This window comes from Pristiophorus japonicus, chromosome 4, assembly GCF_044704955.1.
Source record: "Pristiophorus japonicus isolate sPriJap1 chromosome 4, sPriJap1.hap1, whole genome shotgun sequence".
Classification (NCBI taxonomy): domain Eukaryota; kingdom Metazoa; phylum Chordata; class Chondrichthyes; family Pristiophoridae; genus Pristiophorus; species Pristiophorus japonicus.
In genome coordinates, this window is record NC_091980.1 from 124491296 (window position 1) to 124509993 (window position 18698).

The 18698-nt window shown below is 45.4% G+C and overlaps 1 protein-coding gene across 3 annotated transcripts in view; it reads left to right on the plus strand.

Moving 5' to 3' along the window:
• Nucleotides 1-18698, plus strand: part of LOC139263055 (dihydropyrimidinase-related protein 3-like) — a 239574-nt gene that overhangs the window by 188279 nt on the left and 32597 nt on the right. The window lies entirely within an intron of this gene.

Sequence of the window (18698 nt, forward strand, 5' to 3'; positions counted from 1 at the left end):
CAACAAATGGAAATGTCCATCCTCGCAAACCCTTTTGTAATTTTAAAGACCTCCTATGAGCACCAGTGTGCTTTTTTTGAAGTAGTGGAAAGTTCTGCTGTTCTTATGACGTCCTTGTAAAATGCAAACTCAGTGCATAAAACTGTGCTGGAAAAATAGGCCCCCTGTCCGCTGCTTTTATTTACTTATTTTTATTCCTGTAACTTTCTGCCCTGTTCTCCCTTCCAGACAACTCCAAAACCAGATCTGCCCATTGTCTCTTTAAGCCAACAAGAGAAGCTGGCAGAGAGCTCAGTGAATCACTGCACCGCTCGGTGTGACACTAAGTCATAAGAATTGGAAAGATCCCAAGTTGGATCCTGCGTAAATGCCAAGTTAACCAGTCTTTCAGCAGGCGAAGGATGTGGGGAGCAGTATCGGGTCCAGTGCCCCTGGCCTGTCAAATGTGGCTCTCCGTCTCACTGACCTCTGCTGGAAAGTACATGTGGCTGAACATCGTTGAAGACAGGATCAGGGTCATCTTTCATGCCCCACACCGTGAACATGTAGTGTAGCAGTTATGTTACTAGACCAGTAATCCCGAGGCCTAGACTAATAATCTGGAGAATGAGAGTTCAAACCTTACCATGGCAGTTTGAGAATTTAAATTTGTATTTTTAATAAAAATAAGTCTGGAAATAAAATGCTAGGATCAGTAAAGGTGACCCTGAAGTTGTCGGATTGATGTAAAATCCGAATTGGTTCGCGAATGCCCTTTAGGAAAGGAAACCTGCCGTCCTCACCCAGTCTGGCCTATATGTGACTCCAGTCCCACACCAACGTGGTAGTGTTAAAACTGTCCTCTTGAAGTGACCTAGCAAGTCACTCCGTTCAGGAACCATCACCAACTTCTCAGATCAATCCGGGATGGGCAATAAATGCCGCACTTGCCAGCGACACCCACATCCCGGAGAATGAATTAATAGCCTGCTAAAACGCCGTGCCAAGGCTCCTGCATGAGGAATGGCCCAGGGGGCCGTCAGTGTCTGTGGAGCCTATACCCCAGCAACAAGGCAGCAATCCCAATGAATAGAGGACCGAAGGGAAAGCAGAATATTGCAAGAAAAGCTACCAGGAGTATAGGGAGAAATTCCCTGACCTACAGTTGTAAAAGTCATTCACATCTGAGAATATGAGTTCCAATTTGGAATTTAGGGATTGTTGTCATAACTACCAGGAGTCAACCAAAATATTGTTTAATCTGAGATAAAGGATGGTGTCTGAAAGGATTGCTGGGTGCTACCTGCAATCAATTGTTGCTGTAAACAGGATGCGGATGTTTATACGGCTGTCTGCATGTTTGATCATGAGTCTCTGCACAGTTTATACACTAACCCTGCCAGAGTTTAGCTTTAATGTTCGGAAGATTCTCTGTTGATATCGAGGTTCATTTTCCGATTGTAGCCTATTACTACACAGACAAGGAAAGCCTCATTAAAAAGTGCCGTTGTATAGTCAGAGCCCTCCATGTATGTGTACTGTGCATTCAAATCAAGTGTTGTCTTTACTGAAATTCAGGAATTTTATGCTGCAAAGGGAAACTACAATTCTTTCTACATTTCACTTTTCTTTTGCCAAAATCCATTAAGTATCCTGAAGTTCTGTTGTCTCTCGCCACGCTTAAAGCATTGCTTTAGTTCATCATTCGGGTACAGCTTATTGTTGGCCACACATCCTGCTGAGTAATTCTCTCAACTGAAAGCCAGATGACAAAACTCCAGTTTTCGATTGTTCCATTTAATTTTTTTAAAATGCTGTCTCGTATGAGCATGAGTGGGGGAGGGGGAGGTGACGGATGATGGGGAGGACAACGAGTGGGGTGATGATAGGTGGGGAGGGGGCAATCGGTGGGGTGGGGGAGGGAGGGGCAACGGTGGTGGGGGGGGGGGGGGGGGGAGTCCAAGGTGGGTCGGGCAGGGAAGTGAGCAATAGCGGGTGGGATGCGGGAGTGGGCCGACGGTAGGGATGGTGGGTGGGTCGGGTGAGAGACATGGCTGAGGGTGGGGGGTGGGAATGCTGTCTAGTTAAATCGAGTCTTTTTTCTTTAGCATGAGTTCTAATTAGATTGATCCACAGGCGGTTTTAACTCTGCCTGAAGGCGAAGATCAGAGTAAAGCAGTCAGTGACATTTGGGCTGGAGGTTTTACAGCACATAGGCTATAAACTTACATCAAAGGTTGTGAAAATGTGGCTTTATTTTTTTTTGTTCGGAATCTCCGTCAAAGAATTTAACCTTTCCCTGCATCATGCTGAAGAACTTGGCCTCGGCTGCCCGTATTATGCATGCAGTTAACAATCCTCTATATTTGTCCTTTTCCTCAGGTTTTATTTTTAAACTATCCAGGAGGCATTGATTCATTCATTTCTGTGTTCCATTATTCACTACCTCACTTACGCTACAAATATTAATGGCTTTTCTTGTTTTAATGGATTTGCAGTGCTTCCTCCTGAGCTCAGTTTCCTGATGTTCAAGTGGTTGCTTTATTTCTCTTGGATCTGTGGCCTATATTCCCCTCACCCCCCTCCCCCATGCCCCCAGCTTGCTCCTCTCTTGAAGGTGCTGACTTACACCAGCAGCTCACCATTCCCTCATTAAAGTGACTGCTCTTCAGCAGTGAGCCTCGACAGCGAGTGGTTCTCGGCTCGGGGGGGTCACGACTGAGCCCGATCCCCCTTCAGCACTTTCCAGGAGGGGTGACGGAATAGCAACAGGAGCCCTGGCTGACCACACCTTTCCCTAGCCTGGGTTTGCAGAGAAGCAATCCTACCATTATCCCGAGGTTGGTTACCTCGGCACAGACTTGGGGAGCGGGGGAAGGAACCGACGGGGGGGTTACTTCAATACAGGCCTTTATAAAAAAAAATATTAGGAACATGGAATAGGCCATTCAGTCCCTCGCGCCTATTCCGCCATTCAATTTGGCCCATGTCCGTTCTGCACCTCAAGCCCATTTCCCTGCCGTTGCTCTATATCCCTTGATATCCTTACCAAATAAAAATCTATTGATCTCAGTCTTGAAAGCTCCAATTGATCCCCAGCATAAACAGCCTTTTGGGGAGTGAATTCCTGATTCCCACTGTCCTTTGTGTAGAAAAAGTGCTTCCTGATTTTACTCCTGAACAGTCTGGTTCTAATTTTAAGATTCTGTTCCCTTGTTTTGGACTCCCCCACTAGAGGAAATAGTTTCTCTTTGCCTACCCTATTGACTCCTTTTAATATTTTAAACCCCTCGATCAGATCACAGTCAACCTTCCATACTCGGGGGAATACAAGCCAAGTTTTTAAACCAGTCTGCAGAATGTAACCCTCTAATCCTCTATATTATGTTTTCTGGTGATTACCATTTGAATTTACTAAGTAGAGAAATGGTTTTTTATATGCTTCATCCCAATATGCAGGCCTTTTTCCGTGTACGTGCTCTGCTACCATCAGCTGCCATCATATTGACTAATTCATTCATTCACTGAGGGACCACGATGCCTTGGTGATCCTCTTCACTGGCTTCTCATGTCCAGCTGGGTGTGAGTCTGACTGCTTTCGCTGACTAATCTGTGGTTTCCTGGTGAATTTCCCCCACAATCTGTGAGCGTGTCGCCTCAGATGGCAGCGTCTGCTAGGCTCTGAATACCTTCTCCGAAACCTAAGGGCCCATATCTGCCCAGTTCAGCTCGTTCAAGGATTTTGACAATTCATTTTTTTTTTCCCTTTCCATCTGTGGTACTTCTGTTTTAAGCCCCTGCTCATTCAGACCAGGTTTCACGTTTATACCTCTTAAATGCTACCCAATATCAGGACTAGTTTGCAAAATGGAATGGTACAATGTCCTTTCATGTTTGAAACTTGGGTTTAATTGTAGCATTGTTGTTGGGTAAGCATGTTGAGGGTTGTGGAACCAAGCTGGGTAGGTGGGGTTAAGATACAGATCAGCCACAATCTAATTGAATGGCAGAACAGGCTCGCGGGATTGAATGGCCTACTCCTGGTCCAATGTAGCCCATGCTGACTGAATTGAAGATCTCCCTTTCCTACTGGTCCTAAAATTATTTTGGAAAGTCTGAACCCAGTTTCTAGTGGATGCAAGTCCATTTCCTATATTACAACAGTTACTTCATTGGCTGTAAAGTGCATTGGGACAACTTGAGGTCATGAAAAGTGCTATAAAAATGCAAGTCTTTCTTCTTATTGTGTATAAACCATCCATAGATGGACACAGTTCATCACCTGCCGGCACTAAGTTGGCTGTCTCACTCATGTCTGCTGTGGAAAATGTCACATTGATGCAGTAGGAGGTGATTTTTTTTTAAATGGGGTCAAGTGTTATGGTTGGGACTGAAGTGAGGAAACCTTGTGGTGTATCTGGTCATGTTGCACCAGTCCTTTTACCGGGAAAAGAGAATCCTATTTCCCAGCACCAACATACCTTCCTCTTGATGGGTGGAAATGGAGGATCACAACATAAAGACAACTGGCAAAGGCCATTCAGCCCATCTAAGATCATCTCTTCAGAAGTAACCGATTGGGCTTGCACTCGGCCCGATTTTCTTTTCTGTTCACTTCACTGGAAAAGAAGATGGGGCAGAGTGTAAAACTGGCTGCTGATTCGCTGTCACCCAAGGCCAATTTATACCCTATTGTGTTTTAAATGGTTCCAGGATGTTTGCGCCTGCCATTCCACCTGGGGATGCATTCTATTTCCTGTTCACTCTCATTGTGAAGAACTTCCTGACAGCTAACCTAAGTTTGTCCTTCCCAGATTTGAGCCGGTGTCATCTTATCTTCCTGTCAGTAGTGTTCTGGATTTCCTGTCCTCCTTGCTATTCTAAGTCCTACTGACTCACCACTTCTCGAAGCTGAATAGCCCGAGTAGTTCCCATCTTTTTTTCGCTATTCAGTCCTCTGAGGCTCGGGGTCAGTCTGATGGTTCTTCTCTGCACTGTCCTCAAATACCTCACCAAGTGGTGATACTTTGCTTGTGACCCTAGATGGTGGGTTTGGGTGGGCTGTTCGGCCCAGGAAAGGCCGTGAGAGCTGACCCTTATTCTATTCCAGAAATAGGCTACAAATTGGTCTTGAGCAATAGTGAAACTGTTTTACGTTCTGCCCAATTTTCTCTTCCATTGAAGCCAACAGAAAAGAAAATTGGGCGGAGTGCAAAACCAATTGGTTTCTTCTAACTGGGTGATCTTAGATGGGCTGAATGGCCCTGCCAGGCATCTTTACATTGTATTCCCCATTGCTTGACACACCTGCACAAGACCCACAGAATGAACGTCCGCATGTGCTCTCTAACAGGGGTCACTGAATCCCTGAAACTCGGTAAAGGATTAAGAGAAGAATGGTTATCATGAAGGTGAACAAAAATGGCGGACACAAGAAGAAGCAAATGGGCAACAAATGAATGGAGGCATGATTGAAAGGCACAAAGGGGTCTGCAAACATCATGGAGGAGGGAACAATCTAGAAAAATGGCTGACAACCTGATTTATAAAACCAGATGGCCAAACTCTGGGAGGAAAGAGCAATGGAGAAAATAAAAACACGCCTGCCTATAGTTCTGGAGAAATGGTCTCTTTCTTCAGACTTGTAAGTACAGAAGTTGATGGACAATATTTGGATCTGGTAGCCAACGTCATGAGAAATGAATCTAAAGTGTTGACAAATACAAATGTTAGTAAAACCCAGTGGTTGTCTCTTTTCATCAATCCATTCCAAACCGTTTACAGCTAATGAAGTACTTTTTGCAGTATAGTCACTTGGACTGTAGGAAATGCCGCAGCCAATTTGTGCACAGCAAGTTCCCACAAAGAGCAATGTGATAGCCAGATAATCTGTTTGAGAGATAAATATTGTCCAGGACACCAGGGAGAACTCCTCCCCCCTGTTCTTCTTTGAAATAGTGTCATGGGACCATTTACATCTAGCTGAAAGGGCAGACGGGGCCTCTGTTTAACTTGTTCTCTTCCATGTCCCCAACCCAAACATCAATGAGGTTGCAGTCTGACAATTTGGGGGGGAGGAGGAAAGGCTTACAGCTTCATCACTAAAGACAGCATTTATCTGAAGCTGACCAGATTATTGAAGGGAGATATTTGAGGCCTTGTGATGAGAGGGGATTGGGGAGGTACTCGCACAATGTAACTACTCGAGTGAACCCACAAAGTATTTGTTCGACCTGCCTTGAGAGCTCTGAAACTTTAGTGACTGAGATTCAGTGAACACATTATTCTACCCTTGTCCCTCCCCACAATTGATGAACTGTTGCTGCTGCATGTGTTTCCTGGAGCTTGGACCCTCCACCACCACTCAGCCTAGCACTTCATTAGCCGGTCGCAATTAGCTGACCCTTGTGAATTTTGTTTCTTCTTTCAACCAGGCTTTCTGCTCTGCTCTGCCGGTTTATGCCGCCTCGGATGAGGCCCATCTGTTGAGCTGCCTGGGGCTAGCCAGCTGTGTGTTACTTCTGTTGTACTTTTTTTTAAAGGGGTGTGGCCTTTTATATGTTTTTTTAAAAAGGACAATATTTCCACAAACCCTTTTTGTTTGGGAAAAGGAGAAGTGTACTCCATTTCAATCACGACATCGCATTTAAGTGTTGGATTTTGACACACTTTCAGTCACGTTGCTGCGTCTGCAGACAAATGGGGGAAATAAAAGGTTTGCCAAATGCGCTTTTCATGAAGATACTGTCCCTTTAAGGCACAAGAGATCCAGAAAGAGTCTCTTGGGAATTTAGTAAATTTACTCAAGTACAAACAATAAGGCAGCAGATCTCAGATTGCCAAACCTCTGAGCTCTTAGCCAGAGGTATATACCAAGCAGGAAGTGGGGGAACCTGGAGAGGAGAGGCAGAGACCGAGGTTAGAGTCGAGCAGGTTTTTAAAGGCAGGAAGAGAGGTGGCTTTAGAGGAGAGTTCAGGGTGTATTGGCTGAAAGATCGGTCTCTTGACGGTAAAGCACAAGGATTAAAAAAAAAAACTGGCTGTAATCCAGAATCGCAGGATTAGAAAGTGCAAGTCAGGGCGACTGGATCTTTGCAGTCTCTTAAAATGTGCACTGGTGGTCTGCAGCAGCATACCCCCAACTCTTTCACTTGCATGTCTGTGTTCTTCCATGAGTTTGTGCATGTATGTGTGCCCATCCATGTATGGGGAGAGTTTGAGACTGGTAACTGCGAGATCCCGGCTGTCTTCTAGGGTTACACATGTGTCTCTAATTCAAGTGATGTGTATCTAACATGAAATGCCAATTACAGACTTGACTTCAGGGAGTATTTTGCCTGTCTGTGTAAACATGGCGATTTCAGAACCGGAATTTGGCCTAACCACTCTCTTCTTCAAAAATGATCAAATCAAATCTACATTTAATATACTTGAACCTCGGCAGGAAATGCCATTATCTGTCATTTCCTTGTAAGAAAAAAAAAGTCCATAAATTTTCTTAAGTTTATTGTTAAAAATTATCTTTCAAAGTGGCCAGTTTTTAGCTGCATTTAATGCTCTGGCTTGCAATTATTTTCCAAGACTTTGCGAATTTAATGTGAGCTGTCCCGCAGACCTTTCATTTAAAATTTCTTTGCAATTTGAAATCTAGCGAGCAAAATATAAACAGAAAGCAGGGGGTTTCCGATTAATGGAGGAGCTGGCATGGAGCTGTTTTACTGAAAGGCAGACATGGTACTGAATTCAAAACTCTTAAAATGGTTGTCCTTGTGCATTATTTTTGGTTGTTATTTGACGTGTTCTGCATAGGATGGCAAGTGCCACACACTTTCAGGAAAGAAATGCTGAAACAAATCACTGTTTGCCACCACTTCAAAACACCTAAACAGTCATGACTGGCTTCTATCGACATTCTTTTCCTTTGTTTGCCATTTTTTCCCCTTTCCCTCCCATTAAAAGCATCAGCTGGCCAGGGTGTTGTTTCCTGGTGTCGGCCCCCACCAGTATCTCCAAGTAGCTACTACTCAAGTGTGAACTTTGGTGTCCGTCGTGCCTCAATTGTTAGCATTTTCTGCTCGGAGTCAGAAGGTTGTGGATTCCGGTCTCACTCCAGACACTTTGAGCCCAAAATGTAGGCTGACACTTCAGTGCAGTACTTAGAAGATGAGAAGGGGGATTTAATAATGGGAAATGTGGAAATGGCTGAGACCGTAAACAATTATTTTGCTTCAGTCTTCACAGTGGAAGACACAAAAACCATGCCAAAAATTGCTGGTCATGGGAATGTGGGAAGGGAGGACCTTGCGATAGGGGGGTAGTGCTGAACAGGCTAATGGGACTTGAGGTAGACAAGTCCCCTGGTCCTGATGAAATGCATCCCAGGGTATTAAAATAGATGGTGGAAGTTATAGCAGATGCATTCGTTATAATCTACCAAAATTCTCTGGACTCTGGGGAGGTACCAGCGGATTGGAAAGCAGCTAATGTAACGCCTCTGTTTAAAAAAGGGGGCAGACAAAAGGCATGTAACTATAGGCCAGTTAGTTTAACATCTGTAGTGGGGAAAATGCTTGAAGCTATCATTAAGGAAGAAATAGCGGGACATCGAGATAGAAATAGTGCAATCAAGCAGACGCAACATGGATTCATGAAGGGGAAATCATGTTTAACTCATTTACTGGAATTCTTTGAGGATATCACGAGCATGGTGGATAGAGGTGTACCAATGGATGGTGGTGTATTTAGATTTCCAAAAGGCATTCGATAAGGTGCCACACAAAAGGTTACTGCAGAAGATAAAGGTACGCGGAGTCAGAGGAAATGTATTAGCATGGTTCGAGAATTGGCTGGCTAACAGAAAGCAGAGTCGGGATAAATGGGTCCTTTTTGGTTTGGAAATCGGTGGTTAGTGGTGTGCCACAGGGATTGGTGCTGGGACCACAACTGTTTACAATATACATAGATGACTGGAAGAGGGGACAGAATGTAGTGGAACAAAATTTGCAGATGACACAAAGATTAGTGGGAAAGCGGGTTGTGTAGAGGACACAGAGCGGCTGCAAAGCGATTTAGATAGGTTAAGCGAATGGGCTAAGGTTTGGCAGATGGAATACAATGTCGGAAAATGTGAGGTCATCCACCTTGGAAAAGAAAACAGTAAAAGGGAATATTATTTGAATGGGGAGAAATTACAACATGCTGCGGTGCAGAGGGACCTGGGGGTCCTTGTGCATGAAACTCTTTTCGACCCAAAAAGTTAGTTTGCAGGTGCAGCAGGTAATCAGGAAGGCGAATGGAATGTTGGCCTTCATTGCGAGAAGGATGGAGTACAAAAGCAGGGAGGTCCTGCTGCAACTGTGCAGGGTATTGGTGAGGCCGCACCTGGAGTACTGCATGCAGTTTTGGTCACCTTACTTAAGGAAGGATGTACTAGCTTTGGAGGGGGTACAGAGATGATTCACTAGGCTAATTCCGGAAATGAGCGGGTTACCTTATGATGATAGATTGAGTAGACTGGCTCTTTACTCGTTGAAGTTCAGAAGGATGTGGGATGATATTATAGAAACATATAAAATAATGAAAGGGATAGACAAGATCGAGGCAGAGAGGTTGTTTCCACTGGTCAGGGAGACTAGAACTCGGGGGCACAGCCTCAAAAGACGGGGGAGCCAATTTAAAACCGAGTTGAGATTGAATTTCTTCTCCCAGAGGGTTGTGAATCTGTGGAATTCTCTGCCCAAGGAAGCAGTTGAGGCTAGCTCATTGAATGTATTCAAATCACAGATAGATAGATTTTTAACCAATAAGGGAATTAAGGGTTATGGGGAGCGGGCGGTTGGGTAAGTGGAGCTGAGTCCACGGCCAGATCAGCCATGATCTTGTTGAATGGCGGTGCAGGCTCGAGGGGCTAGATGGCCTACTCCTGTTCCGAATTTTTATGTTCTTATGTTCTATCGGCCATTGGAGAAATTCAGACATGGAATTTTGGAAAAGATGGGCATGCGGAAAGTGAAGTTAGAGATGGTGTGGTACTTTACAAGAACAGAGGGGTTTGACTTTTTTATGAGGAAGGTGTAATGACGGTAGTTCATCAGCTAGCATGAGGAAACTATGAATGACCAAATATGTTATACAGGTTGAACCTCTCTTATCCGGGACTCCCTTGCCCGGCCGCCAGGTGGCGCATGCGCAGAACTCCAACTCATCCCCCACCCAGGTTTCCCATTCCCTTTTTAGGCACAACGGTGTAACCTTTCCTTTATTATTTAATTAAATCATTCAACTAAACAGAAAATCCACACACTTACTAGAAAGAAATTGATCAACAGTAGCAGAAGCCCCCTCAACCCAGAAAACCTCGGGGCCCGCTCGGCCTGCCAACACCACACTGATGGAAATGTCAATAAAAATTGTTCAGAAAATTTTTTCAAAGCACTTACCTTTTAATATTTTGGATCAGCTAACCTTTCCATAGATTTGAGAATATTAGAATTCGAGAATAGTTTGGTCTCCAATGTGAGCTGAGATCGACTGGCAGTCGTTCCAGCCAATCGACGCACACACACCACCCCCTACCACACACGCACACCACACCCCAGCCCGTGCACCAGCCCCTCCACCCCACTCACACACCACACCACTCCCCCCACCCCGCCCCCCCCACACACCCCCATCCCGCCCCCTCCCCACACACCCCCACCCCGCCCCCCCTCCTTCCCCCCCAACACCCCCCCCCTCCTTCCCCCCCAACACACCCCCCCCTCCTTCCCCCCCCAACACACCCCCCCCCCTTCCCCCCCAACACACCCCCCCCTCCTTCCCCCCCAACACACCCCCCCCTCCTTCCCCCCCCAACACACCCCCCCCTCCTTCCCCCCCAACACACCCCCCCCTCCTTCTTCCCCCCAACACACCCCCCTCCTTCCCCACCCACACACCACCCCTCCTTCCCCACCCACCCCCGCACAACCCCTCCCCTCCCCCGCCCACCCCCACACAACCCCTCCCCTCCCCCAGCCACCCACACACTATCAAACTCAAAACAAACTCAGCATAATTAGGACACCAGCTAATTCGTTGAATGCTATCTGAAGTTTCTTTGGTCCATAATTCTCAGTCCCTGTACTATAGTATTGATTCCATGACCATGACCCAGTATGCTCCTGAGGCTTGCAGTCCTGCCCCAAGACCCATAAGGTTGGCTTGTACCTGACTCTCCCATACCTGTGCTTCAGGGTCTCCTGATCTTGTGCTCATGAGGGATCATCACACAGCAGGTTCTAATGGCCACTTAAAACGGTCTTGTAACAGGACCTTCTGTCCCAGTACCATTGAGAGGCTGATGGATACCTGGAACTCTTGTTGCTGGAGTCCTGAGACTGATCTGAAACTGAAATTGTTGCTTGGGTTGTCTAGAATGATATAGACAGACGACATTCAGCCCATCAAGTCTGCGCTGGCTCTTTCATAGCGCAATCTAATTCGTCCCATATCCCTCCAGTGTGTTTCCCGTTCTGGTATTTATCCAATTCCTTTTTGAAGGCAACTATTGAATCTGTATCCACCACCACCACCAGTGTATTAAAAATCCTAACCACTTGTTTATCCTCATGTTGCCTCTGGTTTGTTTGCCAATGACCTTAAATCTGCCCCCTCTGGTTATTGACCCTTCAGCTATTGGGAATAGTATGGGATGGGCAATAAATGCTGGCCTTGCCAGTGATGCCCACATCACGCAACAAATAAAAAAAACATTCACTCTATCTAAACTGTGATTTTAAACACCTCTATCAAATCTCCTCTTGGCCTTCTCTGCTCGAAGGAAAATAACCCCAGCTTCTCCAGTCTGCCCATGTAACTGGAATCCCTCATTCCTGGGACATTCTAGTAAATCTCTTCTGTACCCTCTCTAAAGCCTTCACATCCTTCCTAAATTGTGGTGCCCAGAAATGGGCACAATACATCGGCTGGGGTCAATCCAGTGTATTATATAGGTCTAACATAACTTTCTGGCTTTTGTGCTCTACATTTCTATTTATAAAGCCCAGGATCCTATCTGGTTTATTAGCTGTTTTGTTAACATGTCCTGCCACCTTTAAAGATTTGTGCACAAACACCCCAATGTGGACACGCTGTGCTCTTGGGCCTAGTTGGATCCCAGGAACACACAAGCCAATTGGGGAAAAAAAGAAAGAACTTGCATTCATATAGCGCCTTTTACAATCTCAGGACATGCCAAAGTAATTATGACGTGTTGTCATTGCAGCAAATGTGGCAGCCATTTTGCAAGATCCCACAAACCGCAATGTGATGATTAGGTGATCTGTTTCAGTGATGTTGGTTGAGGGATAAATATTGGCCAGGACACTGAGGACAACTCCTCTGCTCTTCTTCGAATTTGTGCCATGGGAATATTTTGCATTCACCTGAGTGGGCAGACAGGGCCTTGGTTTAATGTCCCTGGGGGATTTTTTAAAAAGTCATTGTGTTAAATCAAGTCAACAACAACAAAGATGTGCATCTATAAAGTGCTTTATATAAAATGCAAACCTATGTCTCTCTGAAGTGCCGCCAACTACTGTTGTTTCGGTCTGAGTGACTAATCAGCAACACTGACCTCCTTCAAACAACACTCCATCAAAGAACACTCAACTCCATTTTGTTATCCCTGGAATGGAGCCATTTTTCAGCCTATAAGTTATTTTTCTGCTTGTATATAAAATAAAGTCACAAGCCAATACGGAGCAAGTTTCTGTGCATGGTTTACACAGATTTTTTTCGTGCTTTGACTGTTATTGTAAAACTTGGTATCTAAATATTTAGCCAAATACTAACAGCCCTGTTGACTCTTACTAAATTGGTGTACTGCCTTTTTCAGGATCTTATCTCCCTTAGAATTCTAGCTTGACAATTGCAAAATAATTTCTCCATAATATACTCTGGCTGTTATTGTCCAGTAACTACTGGAGATTACAGTCACTTCCATTAATATAGTGTCTTTGTCCCATGGCACTTCACATAAAATTATCATTGAACAGGTCTGACCAATGATTGAGTTTTTATGATTATGTTAAATGTCTCCCACTTTCCTCTCCTTCGCCCTGTCAAATTGTTCCCTTTCTTTGTTCAAGGCATTAGCTCTTTGCTGGGGTACAGTTCACAGTAGCTTACCAAGTGGCTTTCATCATGTTGGGGCAGGTGAGGATTCGGGGGGGCGGGGGCGGGGGGGGGTGCGGGGGCGGTGTTGACCATGAGTGTTGACCAAGGCTGATTGGATGATCAGAAATGGGAACCCTGGCCAGTTTCCTCTACCTATCTCCGGGTGTTGAGTTGAAATTTAGCCCCCCTATTACTGCCCTGCCTGGGATGACCTATCTCAACACAGCCTGGGGATCCAATTTCTGATCTGTTGAGCTCAGCTGCTCATTGCCGTGATGAGCTGAGGTATTCCCATGACTGCTCAGTGAATACTGAACCGTGTGTAGTGGCATTGAGCAATACAGTAGAGAAAAAGTCCCAGGTTCAACACTTGAGCTATGCTGAGTTAGATCGTCATCAACGACATGAACCTAGCATCAGGGACAGAGGAACTGAGCATTATATAGGATATACAGCACAGAAAAGGGCCTTTCGGCCCAGCCAGTCCATGCCGGTGTTTATCCTCCACTCGAGCCTCCTCCAGTCTTTTCTCATCTGACCTAATCAGCATAACCCTCTGTACCCTTCTCCCTCATATGCTTATCTAACCACCCCTTAAATGCATCTATACTATTCGCTTCAACCATCCTGTGGTAGCGAGTTCCACATTCTCACCACTCTTTGGGTAAAGAAGTTATATATGCAGACTATAGATATACTCTGTGTAGTCACTGTATAGTTGCATAAGATGGAGACTTGTTTATCTGATGTACTATCAATAAGGTTTACACTGTATATACACGCTGGCACCACTAGAGGGTGCAACTGATGGAGACCAGGGTTTCCTGCCCTGGTGGCAGGGGCTATATAAAAGGGGAGCCACCATGCGGCTGCCTCACTCTGGAGTTACGAATAAAGGCCAAGGTCACTACAGTTTGAGTACAGCACATTGCCTTGTGGAGTCATTCATAAGTACATTACAGACATAACAGAAGTTTCTTCTGAATTCTTTATTTAGTTGAGCACTTGGACATGCATGAGCTGATCAAAGAGAGTCAGCATGGACTCGTGACGGTTGTAAAGCTCCTCCTTAAACAAAACCTCAGGAACATTTTGCTCCCTCGCTGCACAAGTTTGATATTTTCAATTTCTCATCGCAGCCACCTTTGTAGCCATTCTTGTTCCCTGTGGTACCAGGTTGAAATAATCTCCTTCTACTTGGAGCTCTGCTGCCCTGTGTCATATTAGTCGCATTGCCATCATTGCTGAATAAAGACTCCGCCAACTCATGGCACCAGCTACTACCCATCTTGCCGGCTTTGTTCTTTCTGTCTATGACCATACGGCAGTATTTCACCTCACGTTAACCAAACAATGACCTGCAACAATGTGTGAGGGGGAGTCAGTTCATTAGGCACGGATCAATACCCTCTAATTGTCCCAAAGGAATTGTTCTGTCCCCGGTAACGATCTGTTCCAGTTCGTTGGGGTGAAAGGCTGCATGCACCTGCTTCAGTCTCTGACTCCCAACAGAATTTCTTCTGTGAATAAATCCAGGATATTGCTGTTTGACTTGCTGTATTTTCTTTTCCTCCTGAGAATATGAAGTGCCCCATTTGAAATAATAAGGCGGCAGAGTGACACTAGTACTACAGGTGGGGTCTCCGTAGGTGAGCTTTACTTTATAATACCAAGTAAAGGGATCTATTTTATCAGTTATTTGAGCCACAAAATTCATGATATTACACTTCCATTGCCATTAATCGCGATCTAGTTACAAAAGTTTTGGATCAACCAGAACTATTTGGTATTATTCATAACGCAAGAGTCATTTTTTTTTCTTTTACTGTCAGTTTTATTTTCTTCTTCCTGTCGTGCAGCTAAGGTGGCTCTCGTGAGTTAAATTTTCATTCTCGGCCTTTTTTTTTAAAGTGAGACATTGTTCCCTCAGCGGAGGCCAGTTCAGGAGTTTGCAGTCCACTGCTGTGCGGTTGTTGATCCAGGAGTCCGTGGTGAGAGTTAATGAAATGAGTACCCGAACCAACATATCGGGTTCAGCTGCTTAGATTTCGGATCATGACTGTTAGTTTTTCTTCCGGTTTTCTCTTGTCCTTTCCTGACGATGTTGGGGGTGAAGTTCAAATTCAGTGGGGACACCTGTTCTAGCTGAAGTCGATGGAGAGGAAAATCGGGTTGGGTGGCTGATTTGCTACCACCAGTTTTGCATCGTCGCCAAAGCTGAATTGCACCCACCCACCCCCCCAACCCATTGATTATTTGCTACACAACTCGGCAGAAAATGACCAGAGTACTCAGTCCTGATCGCTGTCCAGTTGGAAAGTATGTAACCTTCAGGTTGAGGGCAGGATCACACTCTGATCCAGTGCCCTCACCAGTTGAACAGCCTGCCAGTGGCATTGAGCAATCCAGCCCGTTGAGCTCCGGCATAATTAACGGTTACCTGGGTGAGGTATCGCGAGACAACTGCCCCAATGGATCAACACTGCAGCTGGATGTACATCTTTATATAATGCCTTTATGGTAGAAAAACGTATCGAGGGGCTTCACAGAAGCGTTATCAGACGTATTTAATACCGAGCCCCACAAAGCGATATTAGGATAGGTGACCAAAAACTTAGTCAAAGAGGTAGGTTTTAAGGAGCATCTTAAAGGTGGCGAGGTTTAGGAAGGGAATTCCAGAACTTGGGATCTAGGCAGCTGAAGCCAATGGTGATCTCAGGTGGGGTGGGGGGTTGATTGGAGAATTCTAGGTGTTGCTAACCTAGAAGCCAATGTAAATCAGTGAGCACAGGGGTGGTCGATGAATGGGACTTGGTGCGAGTTCGGCTATGGACAGCAGAGTTTTGAAGGTGCTAAAGATTACGGAGGGTGGGAAATGGGAGGCTGACCAGGAGGGCATTGGTCTAGTTCAGTCTGGAGGTAACAAAAGCATGATTAAATAAAGAGGGTGGTGCACTGTGTTATTGTATTGATGTCCCCTGCAGTGGCAGGAATAAGAACAATGGTCTGAGGGCAGTAGCCACTCTTCACAATGTTACTGAGGCAGTGTTCCATGATATCTTTTTAAAAAAAAAATAAAAGCCTTTGTACACAGTGTTTCTTCCTGAACAGCCTCTGATGATTGGTTTATCAAAATAACAAAGTGGGAGGACTTGGGAGACTTCATTAAGGATACATGTTTCATCATCATCATAGGCAGACTCTCGGAATCGAGGAAGACTTGCTTCCATTCCTGAAGTGAGTTCTTTGGTGGCTGAACAGTCCAATACGAGAGCCACAGACTTTGCCACAGGTGGGACAGATAGTCGTTGAGGGAAAGGGTGGGTGGGACTGGTTTGCCGTATACTCTTTCCACTGCCTGCACTTGATTTCTGCATGCTCTCGCCGTTGAGACTCGATGTGCTCGGCGCCATCCTAGATGCACTTTCTCCGCTTAGGGCGGTCTTTGGCCAGCGACTCCCAGGTGTCAGTGGGGATGTCGCACTTTATCAGGGAGGCTTTGAGGCTGTCCTTGTAGTGTTTCCGCTGCCCACCTTTGGCTCGTTTGCCGTGAAGGAGCTCCGAGTAGAGCACTTGCTTTGAGAGTCTCGCATCTGGCATGCGAACTATGTGGCCTGCCCAGCGGAGCTGATCGAATGTGGTCAGTGCTTTAATGCTGAGGATGTTAGCCTGGACGAAGACGCTGATGTTGGTGCGTCTGTCCTCCCAGGGGATTTGTAGGATCTTGCGGAGACATCATTGGTGGTATTTCTCCAGCGACTTGGGGTGTCTACTGTATATGTTCCATGTCTGAGCCATACAGGAGGGCAGGTATTACTACAGCCCTATAGACCATGAGCTTGGTGGCAGTTTTGAGGGCCTGGTCTTCAAACACTCTCTTCCTCAGGCGGCCGAAGGATACATGTTTTAATGATGGACATTGAGTTTCTTCCACGGGGCAGTGCATCAAGCTAACACACCTGCTTTTGGGACACCAGGATTCCAGGAGTTTTTGGCCCCTGCTCCAGCAGCAGTAGCTTGGGGCCTCGGGAGGATTGATTGGCTGTGAAAAAAGTTGCTAAGTGAGCTTAGCGAAAGAAGTGTTGAAAAGGTGGGAGGGGCGGGGACAATGTACATACACTAATATTATTGACTCAGCTGCCATCACCATGTCGGGTAGGAATGGAAAGTCCTCTAGTTTATACAGATTATTTTGTTGAGGGGAATATGGAACAATTCAATGGAATATCAATTTCCTTTCTTTAAAAGTAATTAAATGTGCATAGGTTATTGCTATTAAACTTACTGGGGATTGGGTGGGGGAGGAAGGGTAATATAATTTGGTCTTGTCTTGAAAGGAATATCCTTTCAGTCATGATTTGAGTAAAGAAATCTGTGGCTGAGTTGACCTGCATTGGGCCACTTCACCCTTTGGAGAATATAAGATATTCTGGCTATATAATGTCATTGGCGCAGACAACTGACTCTTGGCTAATGTCATGCTTGTCAACTGCATTTGGCTTGTTTGTACATCGGTGATTTATGAGCTACTGCTGGAACCACTGGACAGCATTTCAGCTCCACCTGTGTAAACCAGGGGAGTTTCCATTCCTACCTGACATGGTGATGGCAGCTGAGTCAACAATATTAGTGTATGTACATTGTACCCGCCCCTCCCACCTTTTCAACACTTCTTTCTCTAAGCTCACTTAGCAACTTTTTTCACAGCCAATCAATCCTCCTGAGGCCCCAAGCTGCTGCTGCTGGAGCAGGGGCCAAAAAAGCTCCTGGAATTCTGGTATCCCAAAAGCAGATGCGTTGGCTTGATGCACTGCCTCGTGGAAGAAACTGGATGTCCACAAACACAGAGAAGCACAAAACTATCTTCTACATCAATATTATTTGAGCGTGCTCCCTCCAGGTTGACTGTGTAGCCTGGATTCAGGGGGGCTCTATGATATTTGAGGGACTAGGCTTTCCACTTGGAAAGAATTTTTTTCAACTAGCATTATGTGAGAGCGCCTGGAATGGGAAATGACAATCAAGTCCACATACATGGGCAACCTCCATTACTGTTAGGCCGCACCCCACTTTAATTTCCTGAGAGAATATTCAGCATGAATACTCCCTGCCCCCTTTCACCCCGCAAAATAAAAAGAAAGATGATCGCGTGAAACTTCTCAGCATCTATTCTTCCACCTCCATTATTCAAGTCTGTCCAGTTTCTTTACAATAGTTCCACGGTCTCAGCAATACAGGAGACATTGTATTCTATGAGACATTTGAGCATGTATGACCATTATCCCATTAGATTCACTCACAACCCGAGCAGGGGGGTGAGGGTGAGAGTGAGGTTGGAGTGGGGGGTGGCAAGAGGAAGGAGGAGATATTTACCTTGTGATCCACGTGTAGTAAAGTCTGTAAATCTATTTTTAAATACATTTAGGATTTCACTACATTTAGTGCACTGAGGGAATCCACTCCCACTGCCTAATATTTATCCACATCTCTCTTCTGAAGGAGATAATAACTGTTTAGCCCATACTTTATCATTTAAACACTCTACCTCAGTTTCTTCCCTA